This window comes from Lampetra fluviatilis, chromosome 23 (genome assembly GCF_964198595.1).
Source record: "Lampetra fluviatilis chromosome 23, kcLamFluv1.1, whole genome shotgun sequence".
Taxonomy (NCBI): Eukaryota; Metazoa; Chordata; class Hyperoartia; order Petromyzontiformes; family Petromyzontidae; genus Lampetra; species Lampetra fluviatilis.
This window is the reverse complement of record NC_136297.1, coordinates 4,117,382-4,136,784: the sequence shown is the minus strand read 5'-3', so window position 1 is coordinate 4,136,784 and position 19,403 is coordinate 4,117,382. Positions and strand designations below refer to the sequence as shown.

Sequence of the window (19,403 nt, the reverse complement as noted above, 5' to 3'; positions counted from 1 at the left end):
TGTTGGTCTATGGGCAGTGTTGAGTCTGTGGGTAGTGTTGAGTCTGTGGGTAGTGTTGAGTCTATGGGCAGTGTTGGTCTATGGGCAGTGTTGAGTCTGTGGGTAGTGTTGAGTCTGTGGGTAGTGTTGAGTCTATGGGTAGTGTTGGGTCTATGGGTAGTGTTAGTCTATGGGTAGTGTTGAGTCTATGGGTAGTGTTAGTCTATGGGCAGTGTGTATGTTGAACTTCTTTCGCGCCGTACTTAGCCAACCGTTGCTAATCGGAGGTGATGCAGTAGTTGGCACGCTGCACATCGCGAACCGAAGTTCGACTCCCGGTCGCGACTCCCGCAAGGAGGGAGGTTCCATCACCCCCCCCCCCCCCGCCTCAAAGCTCACGCCACGTCGAAACTCCCCGTCCATATGGAATTGTGTCGGAGCGGCAGGACCCTCCTGAACAGTCGCCTCGAGACTCAGTGAGGATGCGCGGGCTGAGTGGATTATTAACAGGTCCCTGCGGGGTGGGCTGGTAGGAACGAACAAATGAATGGCTATAATAAAATGAAATGGCTGGGGTACGATGCGAAGGGAGAGTTTGAGGCCTAGTTCTAGGCTTTAGGCCTAGCTGTAGACTTTAGGCCGCTGTGAGTTAATTTTTAATTTAAATGTTTTAATTAAAAACTATCTCAGGGAATTATAAGGGAATGTTACACTTGTTTAGCCAGGAAAGCCTCACTGAGTCTAAAGGTTTTTGTAGGGTCCTGCCAAGTGTTTGCAGTAGGGGGCGATGTTGCTACACCTAACCGGACATCGGACGGACGGACGGACGATATAATCTATTGTAGGCTGGTTCACTTCGTTCCTACCAGTATTAATGCTATTGCCATCGTCTCAATCGGGGCTCAATCCACTGCTGGTCGGGATGAAGGCCTTCGACAGCTCTGTCGGTTGTAGCCATTGTCCTTTGACCATGCTTCCTCCCGCGCTGGTCAATGAAGAAGTTAGCTGCGTCCGCTAACCGCTGCGCCACCGCTCCTCCGAGTCTAGCGCTGTGCCTGGTCCATAGCGCGAAACGTCGGGCTGGGAGCGCAGTTTCGCCGCTAACCGCTGCGCCACCGCTCCTCCGAGTCGAGCCCTGATCTGGAGCCCTCACTGAAAAGCCCGGACCACACTAACACAGTAACACACTAACACAGTAACACACTAACACAGTAACACACTAACAGTAACGCACTAACACACTAACGCAGTAACACACTAACACAGTAACACACTAACGCACTAACACAGTAACACACTAACACAGTAACACACTAACACAATAACACAGTAACAGTAACACACTAACACAGTAACACAGTAACACACTAACACACTAACGCAGTAACACACTAACGCACTAACACAGTAGCACAGTAACACACTAACGCACTAACACACACCCCAGACCCTCACTCAGGATCAATCTATAACCCTGCCGGAGCCATCACCTAACCTGGACCCTATCCCCTGACCCTAACCCCTGACCCTAACCCCTGACCCTACCCCCTGACTCCTCCTCCCGACTCTACCCCCTGACCCTACCCCCTGACCCCTGACCCTAACCCCTGACCCCTCCCCCTGACCCTATCCCCTCACTCTACCCCCTGACTCTACCCCCTGACCCCTCCCCCTGACTCTACCCCCTGACCCCTATCCCCTGACCCCTCCCCCCTGACCCTACCCCCTGACCAACTCCCCCTAACCCCTGACTCGAACCCTGCGCTGTCGATGTGCGGGGCCTCCTCCCCCGGCACGCGCGAGCGACCAGGTGTCTGTCCTTCTGTCCGTGCGCGTCACCCCCCTCTCCTTATCGCTCCTCCTCCTTAACTCTCACTTCCCGATCCTAATCGTGGGGATCACGCCTCACTCACTCACTCACAAGCACGCGCGCGCGCACACACACACACACAGAGACAAAGGTCCCCCCGATAGCCTACACGGGCTCTTGGGGCAAGTGCTCTTGGCGGGCACCGATTAAGAATAACGGCACGCCAAGCCCGGCCGCCTCTTCTTTGTCGGCCTTGAGGGAGACAAAGGCGGCCGGGCGTGGTGTTGCGGGTCACACCACCGCCCCCTCGTGCTGTTAGCGATCACCCATTAGGGCCAGCTACTCATTTGAGGCTGAGTCGACCTAGGGGAGGTCCAGGACAGGGACCGGTTTATATGATGGTCGGTGGTGTTGGTGGCCGTGAGCGGGAATCGAACTCGGGTCGTCGGGTTCGAAGCGCGGCGCGCTCACACCTCTGCTCTGCCGCTCAACATATTTGCACAAAAAGACAAAGATCCCCCCGATAGCCTTAGCAGACTGTTGGGGCAAGCGCTGTTAGCGAGCAGCAGCACCTGTGAAGGTTGGAACGGCACAGTGCTGATGTTTACACACCGGGACAGACCCAGCAGGTTGCATGGATTTGCCGACTGAGATGACCGGTAGATGCACCACCAGCAGCCGTACCCCCTGCTGTGCCAACTTGCTGCATTTTATGCCGCCCGGCGCTCCGCTCGTTGTTGTGAGCGTCGCTCCTCCGCCCTCCGTTGTTGCCGGAGGGCGACTGCCTCCAATTACCCAGTAGCAGCGTCCTTCACGAGCCTCCTCCTCCACACACAGACACGCACACAGACACGCACACCGACACACACACAGACACACACACACCGACACACACACAGACACACGCACACACACAGACAGACACGCACACATACACGCACGCATACACGCACACAGACACAAAGACACACGCAGTCACACACACAGACACACACGCACACAGACACACACACAGACACACACACACAGTCACACACACAGTCACACACACAGACACACACACAGACACACACACTGACAGACACACACACACAGACACACACACACACAGACACACACACACAGACACACAGACACACACACAGTCACACACACAGTCACACACACACACAGAAACACACACCCAGACACACACACAGACATACACACAGACATACACACACACACAGTCACACACACACAGACACACACACAGACACACACACAGACACACAGACACACACACACAGAAACACACACACACAGAAACACACACCCAGACACACACACAGACATACACACACACACACACGCACACAGACATACACACACAGACACACACACAGACACGCGCGCGCGAAATCAGTGCTTCAATTGCTTCCTTTGTTCCGGGATTAGTGCGACCGCGTCTGTGTCGTCTTCTTTGTGTCGTTGTGCTCCCCCCCGCCCCCCTCCGCCCCCCCCCCCCTTGCCCGTCAAAGCGTCAAACCCCAACGTGGACTCGACGCCGTCATTCCCCACTTCGATATATCTCAGGGGCTGTGCGTGCACGAGGCACTATCGGCGTAAGGCACTACCACTAGAGTAACAAGGTATACGGGCTACCAGTAACAAAACTAATGTTTGATAATTGTTTTGTTACCCTTCTATCTGGCAACAAAACTGACACCTTTCTACAAGGAGTCATGTTTGCATAGACCGCAATGCCTGCAGTCATAATACAAACAAAAGACACAACTCTGATAATGTATGCACTGTCCTTGAAGTTGATTGGTCCACACCCGAGACAGCTTTCCTTAGAGCCTAGTCTCACATGGGTTGGACCAGATGACGCCAGATAGAAGGGTAAAAAACCAATTATCATATTTTTACTGGCAAATGAGGTTCCCATAGAATACTAATGTTTCATTCAGACGCTGTCTCCCCGACAGACCTGGTCTTCACCTGAGGACGGCTGCTTGCGTTGTGGGCGAAACGTCGTGAGAATTATTTTATCATGTTTTATTTGTATTATTTTATTACTTCCCTTCTACGTGACTTTACCGAAAGAACCTAAGAAGATGAATACTAATACTATTGTACCCCGTATTGATTGAATGCATTGAAAGAATAAATCTCCGACAAAATTGATGTATTTATTCCGCTTGAGAGAGAGACAGAGAGACACGCAAACTACAAATATACAGCAGCAGCAGGCGCGTCAGGGTCGGGATCGAGCCCACGACCTCCTGTAGGCCAGGCGAGGTAGTTAACATCTCGCCCGATGCACAGGAGGTCGCGCTTGCTTAACAGAGGAAAGCCTCGCTGAGTCTCGAGACTCGGTGTTCAGGAGGGTCCTGTCGACCTTGCGATTCGCAGCGCATTTGTCAACAGTGACCATGTTGTCTGGCCCCATGGCAGTTCCACAGTGTGTGGGGGTTTAGCTTTGGGAGGGAAACGGGAGGACCCGGCGGACAACCCATTGCGGAATTCGGGCGGAGATCATTTACAGACTTCACACAAAGACAAAGACCCCCCGTGTAGTATTAACAGACTGTTGGGGCAAGTGCTGTTAGCGAGCAGCACCTATGAAGGCTGCCGGCACTGTGGCACACGAGGGGGGGGGGTGGCCAGCACCACGCCCGGCCGCCTTTGTCTCCCTCGTGGCGATGTTAACACATCGCACCGGGTATTTGATTTGAGGCTGAGTCGACCTAGGGGAGAGGCCCAGGAACCGTTCAGATAACGATCGTCACGGATAATTATCGTCGTGTTGGCCGTGAGCGGGAATCGAACTCGGATCGCCAACCCCCCAGCACGCTAACCACTCTACCACCGCTCTTCGGCTCACTGACACAATGGCAAAGACAAAGATTTCCACCCGTGTAGCCTTCACAGACTGCCGGGGCAAGTGCTGTTAGCGAGCAGCACCTGTGATACACGAGGGGGTGGGGTGGCCAGCACCACGCCCGGCCGCCTTTGTCTCCCTCGCGGCGATGTTGACTGCACACCGCACTCGGTACTCATTTGAGACTGAGTCGACCTAGGGGAGAGGCTTCGGACGGGTTCAGATCATGGTAGCGCAGCGCACTCACCGCTCACCGCACCCCCCCCCCAACCACCCCCCCTTGTTCTCTACACAGAGCCCCTCTAACCCCCCCCTTCATCTCTACACAGAGCCCCCCTAACCCCACACTTCCTCTATACACAGAGCCCCCCTAACCACCCCCCTTCCTCTCTACACAGAACCCCCCTAACCACCCCCCTTGTTCTCTCCACAGAGCCCCCCTAACCTCCCCCTTGTTCTCTACACAGAGCCCCCCCTAACCCCCCCCCCTTGTTCTCTACACAGAGCCCCCCTAACCCCCCAGTTGCTCTCTACACAGAGCCCCCCCATCTCGTGGTTCGGCGCCCCCTTCCACCAGCGGTGGAGTCAGCGAGACATTGCAGGGCCTGCGCCTTCATCTTCACATCCACCTGGGCTACCCCTGTACCCTTGTTCCCGCGGTGTGTGGGGGTGGTGGTGGGGGAAGTTGGGGGGGGTGGGGTGGGGTTGGGGTGCGGTGGGAGGGGGGGTCATTGGGTGGGATGGGGGGGGGTACCTGAGATAAAACAATGGGGGGAGGGGGGGGGGCCTACTCTAGAGTTATGCAGGGACCCCCCTAAAGATGCGCACCGTAAGGGCGGCCATTGACGCGTTAATGGCAACAGGCGAATGAATGATTCGTGAGCGGCGCGGCACCCACAGACCCCCTCGCGCGCGCGCCGAGTTCGAGACGTGGCCGAGTCCACGACGTGGCTTCGAACCGGTAACCCGCAGGCCACCACGGGGCGGACGTGTCCCTTGCCCCCCCCCCCCCCCCGGCCTCTCAACAGCGAGCGGCCGCGGGTGTCAATGGAGCCGAACGCGGCGGTGGCGTCGGGCGGCGTTGATCGGTCGGTGACTCCTGGGGACTTCATCCCCCTTCGCGAACGTCATCGCTGAGTCGCCCACGTCGCTCGGTCTCGCAGCGGCGAGGCTGGTTTGGGGGGGCCGGGCGGGCGGGGTGGGGGGCTCTGGCTCGCAGGGGTTCGACACCAATCACCCGGCGTGTCGAACCCAGGTTAGCGAGGGGGTTAAACCGCGCGGCGCGGGGCTCTTACGATGAAACATTCCGCAGGAAGCGACGAGCGGTTTCAGGATCGGGAATATTCTATGCATATGTAGCGGATGAATTCGATGCGCTATAAAGTTCTTTATTTCTTTTTTTTCTTACACATGCTCTCGTGGGTTCACCGATTGTGAAGACCGGCTGTTGGTTATCGTTTAACAGCCGTAATATATACGAAGACAAATAAAAAGAGCCCCCGTATAGCCTCAACAGAGTGTAGGGGCAAGTGCTGTTAGCGAGCAGCACCTATGAAGGTCGGCACGGCAACACGAGGGGGGTGGGTAGCCAACACCACGCCCGAGCGCCTTTGTCTCCCCAGTGGCGATGTTTACTACACACCGCACCGGGTACTCATTTGAGGCTGAGTCGACTTAGAGGAGGCCCAGAACCGGTTCAAATATTCCGGGAATCGAAGTCAGGTCGCCAGGTTCGTAGCGCGGTGCGCTAACCACTGCGCCACCCCTCCCCAAACTTACACTCACACCGACAGATTTACATATCTACAAAGACAAATATCCCCCGTATAGCCTTTTACAGAATGTTGGGGCAAGTGCTGTTAGCGCACGGCACCATTGAAGGCCGGCACGGCACACGAGGTGGTTGACCACAACACCACGCCCGGCCGCCTTTGTCTTCCTTGTGCCGATGTTTACACCACACACCAACAACCACCATTCGCCACTAAGTCACCACGGCGCTTGTGCCAGGCTAGGTGCACGCTGAGGCCACGTGAAGTGTCGAACGCCCGCTGGCAGAAGGTCACGGGACAGACCCAGGTGCCATGTGTTGATTGACTGAGATCACTGGCAGATGCACCACATGTGCTCCCCCACTGTGCCAACTTGCTTCGTTTAATCCGACTGCCACTCCGCTCGTTGTTGTGAGCGTCGCTCCTCTGCCCTCCGCTGTTGCTTGAGGGCGACTGCCTCCAACTGCCCAGTAGCAGCAGCAGCGTCTTTCACGAGCCTCCTCCACAGGGGCCGATCTTGACACCGCTGGTACCAGTCTTCGGCAAGTCCACTCAGCTCCACATCCTCCTGTACCGCATCAGCTCCATCTCTTCTCCAGCTCGTTCCGCGCCAGTTTAGCCCCCTCTGTCTGGCCAAACAGAAGCTGCTTGGGCATGCGGTGGCTGGGCATGCGGTGGCTGGGCATGCGGTGGCTGGGCATGCGGTGGCTGGGCATGCGGTGGCTGGGCATGCGGTGGCTGGGCATGCGGTGGCTGGGCATGCGGTGGCTGGGCATGCGGTGGCTGGGCATGCGGTGGCTGGGCATGCGGTGGCTGGGCATGCGGTGGCTGGGCATGCGGTGGCTGGGCATGCGGTGGCTGGGCATGCGGTGGCTGGGCATGCGGTGGCTGGGCATGCGGTGGCTGGGCATGCGCCTTACATGGCCCAGCCGACGCAGCTCACCGATGGGACTGTGCCCCAGTGTAGTCAAATCGAGTCTCGTTAAACCCAGGATGGATCGTAGGCAGGGCCAGCCTGAATGCTTCAACCCGGCGCAGATGTTCCATTAGAGGGCTCCAACGTTTCGCACGCGGCAGAGGAAGTAGGGCACGAGAACGCCCGTCAGCTCCACATACACGCGTGCGCACACGCACTTTACACCACAAACGCACTCTTCGCTTCCATCAACCAGCCCCACCCGACCCCCCCAACTTGACCCCCCCCCCCAATTTAACCTCACCCGGTCACGTGCTTCCTTAATTAATTAAGCACTCAGAGTCACGACGCGTCAATCTCCGCACGTGGGGGGGAGGGGGGGGGAGGGGTTGGGTTGGGCTTTTTTTGTTTAACGTGGAAGGGGAGGGTGGGTGGATGGGTTGGGAGTGGGCGGGTGGGGGGTTGTAGTGCGTGTCTGGGCGGCGCCTAGGTTGACTCGGCCTTAAACGGAGAACCCACGCGAAACATCGCCGGGCGAATTCGAGGGAGACAAAGGCGGTCGGGCGCGCAGTGATTGGAGGCCACGACACCACGTGGTGTGCGTGCGTGCTTTGCGAGTCGCTCGCCAGCACGCGGTTGTTGTGAATCGGGTGACATTTTTTCTGATTTTCGTCAGCGGACACGCCGAGTGCGATTTCATTCCTGTGCGTAGATTTTGTTGTAAAAAAAAAAATCTGATAATTGTTTTTTTTTACCCTTTTATCTGGCAACAAAAGTGACACCTTTTTTTACAAAGAGTCTTGTTTGCATAGACCACAATACCTGCAGCCATAATGCAAACAAAAAACATAACTCTGATAATATATGCACTATGGCTGCAGGTATTGTGCCACTATGCAAACATGACTCCTTGTAAAAAAGGTGTCAGTGTTGTTGCCAGATAACAGGGTAAAAAACCAAATATCATATTTTTTACTGGCAAATGAGGTTCCCATAGTGTAGATGCTTGCCCCGAGCTCTCATACTCTGATGGTTCATTGTCCTTGAGTTGTGCGCCTTTTGGCGTCATCTGGTCCAACACCATGTGAGACGACAATACAAACTACACTATAGACTACAATACAAACTACACTATACACTACATACTACACTATACACTACATACTACACTATACACTACAATACAAACTACACTATACACTACACTACATACTACACTATACACTACATACTACACTATACACTACATACTACACTATACACTACAATACAAACTACACTATACACTACAATACAAACTACACTATACACTACACTACATACTACAATATACACTACATACTACACTATACACTACATACTATACACTACAATACAAACTACACTATACACTACATACTACAATACAAACTACACTATACACTATACACTACACTACATACTACACTATACACTACATACTACAATACAAACTACACTATACACTACACTATACACTACACTACATACTACACTATACACTACACTATACACTACACTATACACTACACTACATACTACACTATACACTACAATACAAACTACACTATACACTACACTACATACTACACTATACACTACAATACAAACTACACTATACACTACACTACATACTACACTATACACTACATACTACACTACACTACAAACTACACTATACACTACATACTACACTACACTATACACTACAATACAAACTACACTATACACTACACTACATACTACACTATACACTACAATACAAACTACACTATACACTACATACTACACTACACTATACACTACATACTACACTATACACTACAATACAAACTACACTAAACACTACAATACAAACTACACTATACACTACATACTACACTATACACTACAATACAAACTACACTATACACTACAATACAAACTACACTATACACTACAATACAAACTACACTATACACTACATACTAAACTATACACTACAATACAAACTACACTATTCACTACACTACATACTACACTATATACTACATACTACACTATACACTACATACTACACTATACACTACAATACAACTACACTATACACTACAATACAAACTACACTATACACTACAATACACACTACACTATACACTACAATACAAACTACACTATACACTACATATTACACTACACACTACAATATAAACTACACTATACACTACAAACTACACCATACACTACAATACATACTACACTATACACTACACTACAAAGTACACTATACACTACAAACTACACTATACAATACACTACAAACTACACTATACACTACATACTACACTACACACTACAATACATACTACACTATACACTACAATACAAACTACACTATACCCTACAATACAAACTACACTATACACTACAATACAAACTACACTACACACTACAATACATACTACACTATACACTACAATACAAACTACACTATACCCTACAATACAAACTACACTATACACTACACTACAAACTACACTATACACTACACTATACACTACACTACAAACTACACTATACACTACAATACAAACTACACTACACACTACACTATACACTACACTACAAACTACACTATACACTACAATACACACTACACTACAATACAAACTACACTACACACTACACTATACACTACATACTACACTATACACTACAATACAAACTACACTACACACTACATACTACACTATACACTACATACTACACTATACACTACAATACAAACTACACTATACACTACACTACAAACTACACTATACACTACAATACACACTACAATACAAACTGCACTATACACTACACTACATACTACACTATACACTACATACTACACTATACACTACAATACAAACTACACTATACACTACACTACAAACTACACTATACACTACAATACACACTACAATACAAACTGCACTATACACTACACTACATACTACACTATACACTACAATACATTATACACTACACACTACAATACAAACTACACTACACATTCTCTTAGGTTTTTTTCGGTAAAGTCACGTAGCTAAAAATAAATAATAAAAATAAATAATAAAATGATAGAAATAATAATAGAAATAAAATAATAATTCACGACGTTTCGGGCGCAACACAAGCGTCCGTCATCAGTTCAACATACATACTGCCCATAGACTAACACTGCCCATAGACTAACACTGCCCATAAACTAACACTGCCCATAGACTAACACTGCCCATAGACTAACACTTCCCGTAGACTCAACACTGCCCATGGACTAACACTTCCCGTAGACTAACACTTCCCATAGACTAACACTTCCCATAGACTAACACTTCCCATAGACTAACACTTCCCATAGACTAACACTTCCCATAGACTAACACTTCCCATAGACTAACACTTCCCGTAGACTAACACTTCCCGTAGACTCAACACTGCCCATAGACTAACACTTCCCATAGACTAACACTTCCCATAGACTAACACTTCCCGTAGACTAACACTTCCCGTAGACTCAACACTGCCCATAGACTAACACTTCCCATAGACTAACACTTCCCGTAGACTAACACTTCCCGTAGACTCAACACTGCCCATAGACTAACACTTCCCATAGACTAACACTTCCCGTAGACTAACACTTCCCGTAGACTCAACACTACCCATAGACTCAACACTACCCATAGACTAACACTGCCCATAGACTCAACACTACCCATAGACTAACACTACCCATAGACGCAACACTGCCCATAGACTAACACTACCCATAGACGCAACACTGCCCATAGACTCAACACTGCCCATAGACTAACACTGCCCATAGACTAACACTGCCCATAGACTCAACACTGCCCATAGACTCAACACTACCCATAGACTAATACTACCCATAGACTAACACTGCCCATAGACTCAACACTGCCCATAGACTCAACACTACCCATAGACTAACACTGCCCATAGACTCAACACTACCCATAGACTAACACTACCCATAGACGCAACACTGCCCATAGACTAACACTACCCATAGACGCAACACTGCCCATAGACTCAACACTGCCCATAGACTAACACTGCCCATAGACTCAACACTACCCATAGACTCAACACTGCCCATAGACGCAACACTGCCCATAGACTCAACACTACCCGTGTCACTCTCTCATCATCATCACGGTGACTAGGATATGTTAACTACCTCGCCTGGTATACAGGAGATCGTGGGTTCGATCTCAACCACTGACGTCTGCTGCTGTATATTTGGAGTTTGAATCTACGTTCTCTCCGTGGTCGCGTGGATTATTTCTCCGGGTCCTCCGGTTCCCCCCCCCCCTCCCCATTCATTAAAATCAACGTCACGCGTTCAGAGGCATTCGGCTGCTGTGAATAATGACGACGATGATGAGCCCACTTCGTTGAGCTGTCGTTCGTGACGGACAGGTCGCTTCTGGAAGAAGAGCTGTGGAGCAGCTCAGCGAGGCCTTAACTGGTAAAATAAACTCCTTTAAAAAAGTGTTTGTTTTTTCAAACAACGGTTTTATTAACAACTTCGTTTCACTCACGGTCGAGAAGTACGTCAATGATGCGGCGACTGCTCCCACATCAACGCTGACTGGAATTAATTGATTACTTTCGTAACTCGTTCACGCGGAGCAGGCGAATCGAGAGTTTAGGGACACGGGCGTTTTTTTTACAAAATGTAAATTGCTTTAAAGTAGCGGATGAATCTATGATTTGATGCCCATTTTGATACAGGCATGCATTGTCACCGGATCTGAGTACGTGTGCAAAATTTGGAACTGATTGGACGACGGGAAGGGGACGATGTTTTGATTGCAACATTTGACCACGACAAACACAGGAATCAAGTTAAGTAAAACCGTTGAATAAAAACAAAAGTTGAAGTTTTTAAACGTCACGCGCGCGCGTGGGGGCGAGTCTCACACAGAGCGCGCTGTGGGTTCCATTCCCTCGTTTGCACGTGAGTCGAGAGACAGACAGACAGAGAGGACAACAGAACTCGGGCAACTTTCTCATAGCATTTATAATATTTTTTTTTCCATCATTTTTATTACTTTTTAATTAACCTGCGTTTTCGTGTTGTGGGAGGGAGAGTGTAAATCGCCTTACGTGTGCGGCATAGAAATTGTCTTCCTGAGAATAACAACATCGACATCGACATTATCAACAAACGACGATGACGACGACGATGACGACGACGATGATGATGACGATGATGATGACGACGATGATGATGACGACGATGATGATGACGATGATGATGACGACGACGATGATGATGATGACGATGATGATGATGATGACGACGATGATGATGATGACGACGATGATGATGATGACGATGATGATGATGACGACGATGATGATGATGATGACGATGATGATGATGACGACGACGATGATGATGATGACGACGATGATGATGATGACGATGATGATGATGACGACGATGATGATGATGATGACGATGATGATGACGACGATGATGATGATGATGACGATGATGACGACGACGATGATGACGACGATGACGACGACGATGATGATGACGACGAGGAGGAGGATGATGACGATGATGACGACGGCGGCGGTGGTGACAAGACGACGGCCTGTGTCACCGTGAGCATCGCCTAGCATGCACGCAGCGCGGTGGTCGTGGTGGTGGCGGTAGCAGATCCAACAACAACAACCACCAAATCACAGCGACAACCACAATAGCAGCAGCAGCAGCGGCGGCGGCGTTAAAGATTCGTGGCGTGATGATTGTGGCGATACCAGTGACGATGACGTCTTGACAGATGATGATGATGATGCTGCTGCTGTGATGAAGATGATGTGGGAATGGTGATGATGGGGCGTGCGAGACTAAATAACGATGAGGGTGATGCTGCTGCTGCTGATTTAGTGATGAGAGTAATGATGCTTGTGATATTGGTACAGCTCAAGATGAGGCTGATGGCGGTGCTGGCGAGATTGACATTGATTGATCGTGGTGCTGCTGATGATGATGATGTTGGTGAAGATGATCACTGCTACTGGCCATGGCGGTTGTGACGCCTCTGATGCGGTTTCTGCTGCTGATGAACACGATGACGCCGCCGCCACCGCTACTAAGAGTGAAGACGAACGAAGGTGAACCCACGACTGATGATGATGATGATGATTTCTCCTGATATCGAGGATGACACTGATGGCGCTCATGATAAGACTTCAGCCACTAGATTTGAAGCTTTCGTGACTGCAAGGATTCATACTCTTAGTTCTTTCGGTAAAGTCACGTGGGTAAAAAATGAAATAAAATTTAATAAAAATAAAACAATAAAAATCACGTTTCGGAGGCAACACAAGCTTCCGTCTTCAGGTCCTCACCTGAAGACGGAAGCTTGTGTTGCCTCCGAAACGTCGTGATTTTTATTAATTTTTATTTCATTTTTTACCAACGTGACTTTACCGAAAGAACTGAGAGTATACTTCAGCCACTGATGATACAAATTCTGCTGCTGATGCCACTGATTCCTGGTCCTGATTATCCAGCTGCTGCTACTGCTGCTGACGGTTCTTCTACCCTACTGATCACAGCAACGATCATGACAATCTCGTTTCACCCATCACAGACACCACCACACGTGGCATCGTTGCGATGCCATCACACACACACGCACACGACGCCCAGCGACAACCATTCACACAGGGAGATCATGCACCGCGCGACCTTACAAGCGAACAGTCTTTGGTTGCGCATCTACGTTTTCTGACTAAAGTCTTTGGTGTGCACCTCCGTTTCAGAAGTGAAGAAAGACTCTTTGGTGTACATCTACGCTTCTCGAGTACGTATATTTGGTTGCGCATCTAGTTTTCGCAAGTGAACGTAGCCTTCGCATAACGTGATCACAGTTCTTGGTGTGCATCTAGCCTGTATTTCGGAGTGAGCAGTCTTTGGCGTCAATCGACCGTCTTTGGCGTCAATCGACCGTCTTTGGCGCGTAGCCCATTCTTAGCCTTCACAGCGAGGAATCTTTTCCGGCGCATCTAGACGTTGCATAGGGCGAGCAGTCTTCGCGCGTGTTGCAACCTGTGTGTGCGTGTGCCTGTGTGTGTGGTGTGTGCCTGTGTGTGTGCGTGTGCCTGTGTGTGTGCGTGTGCCTGTGTGTGTGGTGTGTGCCTGTGTGTGTGGTGTGTGCCTGTGTGTGTGGTGTGTGCCTGTGTGTGTGTGTGCCTGTGTGTGTGCGTGTGCCTGTGTGTGTGGTGTGTGCCTGTGTGTGTGGTGTGTGCCTGTGTGTGTGTGTGTGCACCAACGTGCGTGTGCGACTCAGCCTCAAACGAGTAGCTGGTGCTGGCATTTATAGGTGCAGCACTTGCCCCCAACAGTCTGTTCAGGCTACACGGGGGATCTTTGTCCTTGTTGCGTGTGCGCGTGCGCGCGCGCGCGTTCCCATTGCGTCACAGTCACGCGGCGCGCCACGTGGTTGGGTGCCGCTGTGACGTCAGGACCCGCCTTGCTCACCACGTGCTCTCTGTGGAACTCACCGCAATCATCACCGCGTGCTTAAGGGGGGGGGGGGGGGACTTTTTTGTTTTCTTTACAAAGTTGCTACAACTCTACCCTTTCATGCTAATAAGGCAGACGCAATCGATTTTTGTTCTGTATGTATAAGACAGGAGACATTACTTTGGTACATCAATTCGAACTGGGCGTGTGAGAACACATTACTTAAAATTCACTCCTTTTTTTTTTGGTTAGAACGCTTTCAGTTTCACGTCGAAGATTGATTCGGGGTGGAGCAGAGGTCACTTGAAAGGATCTCAGAGGTAGCTCTATAATATCCACCACTGCAGACTATAATTGCCTGTGAACCGGCAGACAATAAAGGGGACGAGAGAGACATTCGATTATGTAAATTCACCTTTCTACGCTTAGGGGGCATTTGAATTCCCACGTGACATTTGAATTGACACGTAGGCTTTGGCGACCAATATCATTCATAATAACGGTGTTTTTGTTTGGTTCGATCGCGTGAATGTAAATGTGTCGTTAACTTGACACCGCTCGACACAGCCAACCGGTGAGGTTTGTCACGTGAACGAAACGTGCCGATCAGTTGCTACAATTCTCACAAGATCGTCCGACGATGCCTGATGTCATTTCCGGCGAAACATCCCGGCACTCAAATTGTAAATGTTGTGGATTTAAACTCTCCAACGCACCAGTGCGCTGAAGCAGTAACGAATTGGCACGTTTTGTCTCACGTGACAAACCTTACCGGTTGCCTGTGTCGGGCGGTGTCGGCTTAACGAGACATTTACACCATTGGAACCTCATTTGCCAGTAAAAAATATGATAATTGGTTTTTTACCCTTCTATCTGGCAACAAAACTGACACCTTTTTTTTACAAGGAGTCGTGTTTGCATAGACCACAATACCTGCAGTCGTAATGCAAACAAAAAACATAACTCTGATAATGTATGCACTGTCCTTGAAGTTGATTGTCAATCAAGGTATTGTGGTGTTGTGGTCTATGAAAACTTGATTCCTCGTAAAAAAGGTGTCAGTTTTGTTGCCAGATAAAAGGGTAAAAAAACCAATCAACTTGAAGGACAGTGCATACATTATCAGAGTTATGTTTTTTTGTTTGCATTACGACTGCAGGTATTGTGGTCTATGCAAACACGAATCCTCGTAAAAAAAAAGTGTCAGTTTTGTTGCCAGATAGAAGGGTAAAAAAACAATGACACATTTATACTTACGCGATCTAACCCCCCCCAAAAACACCTCTTATTACGAGTGACATTTGATGCATTCTCATTTTTGTTGTTGTTGTTGTTGCCTGCGCTGCTTGGAGCCCCTAAGCCTTTGATGAGGTTCGCTCATGCCGAGGCGCCGTCCTACCTGGTCGCACCTAAACAACGTCACAGAAGTTCGAGATGCTCACACGTTGGGATTTTTCGCAAAAGTGCACTTTTCACAGTAACGGAGTTCCACACCGCGGCGTGTCGCCATAAAACAACGTGCACCTCACTCTGGGTTGACCCTTGACCCTTCCCTTGTACAAAAAGACATCTTTACTGATCTACCCACCCACACTCACCTACCCACCTATTCACCCACCTACTCAACAACACCCCCAACAACCCACCCACTTACTCGCCTACCTACCCACCTACTCAACAACACCCAATAACCCACTCACCTACCCACTTACCCGCCCGCTCACCTACCCACCTACCCACCCACCTACCCACCTACCCACCGACCCACCTACCCATCAACCCACCCACTCACCTACCCACATACCTACCCACCTACCCAACAACAAACCAAACAACCCACCCACCCACTCACCTACCCACCTACCGAACAACACGCCCGACAACCCACCCACCCACCCACTCACCTACCCACCCACACTCCCCCATCCTCGAGATTATGAAGCTGGGTCCACACCAGAGCGACGAGCTGCGTTAACTTGACTGCGCGCAACGTAATTGCCTGCTTACGATGCGCAGTCGTGTCCTGTCGCAGACACGTCCACGCATTATAAGCGGGCAATGAAGCTGAGGGATTGAGATAGATTCGGGTTGCGCAACTCATTGCCGTCGCTGCAATCAGTTGCAAGCAGTGGCACAGCTGAAAACTCCACATATTCGTGAGTCATACTATGGCCTTAAAAAGAATGGTATATAGCAGGTGACGTTTCAGGAAATGGCCCTTCTTCAGGGCACATTCTACTCGACGAATGTGTTGGGTTTCATTTTTTCTTGTGCTTGTACCAATCTGCAACAACAGCAGCAGCATCACCCAGCTATATATATATTTTATAATAATTACTTGTATAACTCTCAGATGTCTACTTTCAGGCGTCGATATGCTCGGCGGCGTGCAGCCATGCGCTCCGTCACCACGTGCGACGACATTTGCGCAACTACGAATGGTCGTCACTATTCCCCCAAACACGTGGCGTTCAATTTCCATTTAAAGCTTTCGTGACTGCAGGGATTCATCTTCTTGGTTCTTTCGGTAAAGTCACGTAGAAGGGAAATTATAAAATAATAAAAATATAAAAAAATAAAAAAACAATTCTCACGACGTTTCGGCCACAATGCAAGCAGCCGTCCTCAGGTGAAGAACAGGTCTGTCGGGAAGACAGCGTCTGAATGAAACACCCCAGGCTTGGAGCGTATATTTAAGCTGGGTTGGAGGGGGAAGAGCGCCTTGACAAAAGAATTTGCATATCAAGAGGAATTTAGCATATTTATGGGAAATGCAGATATGGGATTAGTACTACTTGTGAAATGCGTAGGAGGTGGGCGGGGGGTTTCAAAGTCATATTATGCCCGTGCATTATGCAGGATTAGCAGCATCAAAGGGAGGGGATAAGGGTAGCATTAATAAAGGGAAGGAATGTTAATAGTATGTAGCTGCAGTAACTATTATTTTATTTTATTATTTCCCTTCCACGTGACTTTACCGAAAGAACCAAGAAGACGTGGCGTTCATTTGTTGTCGCTGTGCACAGCTGCTCGTTCGCTCAGGTGTGGACTGAAGCGCAGCCCCGGCAGGGCCAAGAGAAACGCTGCGCGATTTCGACCACGGAGAATTCGGCGTTGAATCGTTCCAGACGTTCCATTCCAACATCGCTCTCCTACCGCAGAACCACCACCACCACCCCCCCCCCTCCTTCTGCCACCCCTCCCCCACCCCCGCCCCCCTGCATTTTACACGCGAAAATAAAAACATCATTGTTCACGACTTTACATTTTTGTGAAAAAAAAATTGCAAACGAAATAATCTTAGACGCGACGACAGAAAATGAACACAAACTAGCGATGTCAGTCCGCTGATTGTAACGTCAAAACAATTGTCTCTTTGTGCTGCGGTGTGGAGTCTGCTGGGCGCCTCTTGGCCTCGCTTGACTGAAACCTTTGCAACCCAGGAACCAACTCGTCCTCAGTCGATCCATGTAGCGGAGTCCCGGTGAGCGAAGATTTGTTTAATTCACGTTCTTGCGTTTCCCGACAAATTGGACCACCACGAACCAACTTTATCGATCCCGGGAGGCTATTGAGGGTGTCTCTGATACCTCGAAAGGTACTGCATGGGAGGTGTGCGCGGGATACATTTTACACGATAACTGGTGATGCTGATGATGATGATGACGATCCATCTATCTGTCGCACACCTGGACCATTAGCTGTGCATCGAATTGTAAGTCATGTTGAGGTGAGGCCTCACAGATGGTGTGCCCGTCTCGACCTTCTTGCTCGGGGGATTTGGAATTGAATGTGGCTGCAGGTGTCGATGATCTTGCTCTTGAGAACAGAGAGTTTCTCTGTTCTCAAGAGCAAAGCGCCCGTGCCTCTGAAAACATTCCCACGGCCCCTTGGCCGAGGCAGTGTCACCTTCCAGGCCAGTCCCTTGCGTGAGGGCCAAGCTCCCATCGGAGAAAGTACCGGCTCCGGTCAACAATTCTCTCGAATCCCTTCGAGAAAAGACGCAGGTTTGAGAACTTCACCGATCCCCAAGGTAATGCCCCGAACTTCTTGGCGAGTAGGACATTGCCCATGGGCGGCTTTATGTGCATCTCAAGGTGCTCACTACAAGGTCCTATGACCTCCTCGTAAAGACTCCACAATCGGTGGTCCAAAGTCTCGCTGGCGACGTGACACATCCTCTGGCCACAAGCCCGCCAGACACCCACAGATTAGGTTTGAAGACCCTCAGTCGATACGGCAGATCCTCCTGGATGACACAAACCATCCTGATGTCCGTGTAAATTCCCAGCTCTCTCTCGGCAAAGTAGCAGGTGGCCCACGATCAAAACCTTGCCAGGTCCCCCCTTTGTGCAATGTCGCCTAGTTCTCTGGAAAGCGAGGCCTCGCATCTCCCGAGTACAGCTGCACAACTTCGCCAAAGTCCCCCCCACCCCTCGCTCCAGACGAACGACGACCAGGACGAGACGGGCAGCGTCGTCGGCTCGTGGGACCCGTAG

General features: G+C 49.9%; 1 protein-coding gene across 3 annotated transcripts in view; it reads left to right on the top strand.

The window, feature by feature from the left end:
- LOC144940615 (translocating chain-associated membrane protein 1-like) overlaps nucleotides 1-19,403 on the top strand; it is a 443,732-nt gene that overhangs the window by 127,409 nt on the left and 296,920 nt on the right. The window lies entirely within an intron of this gene.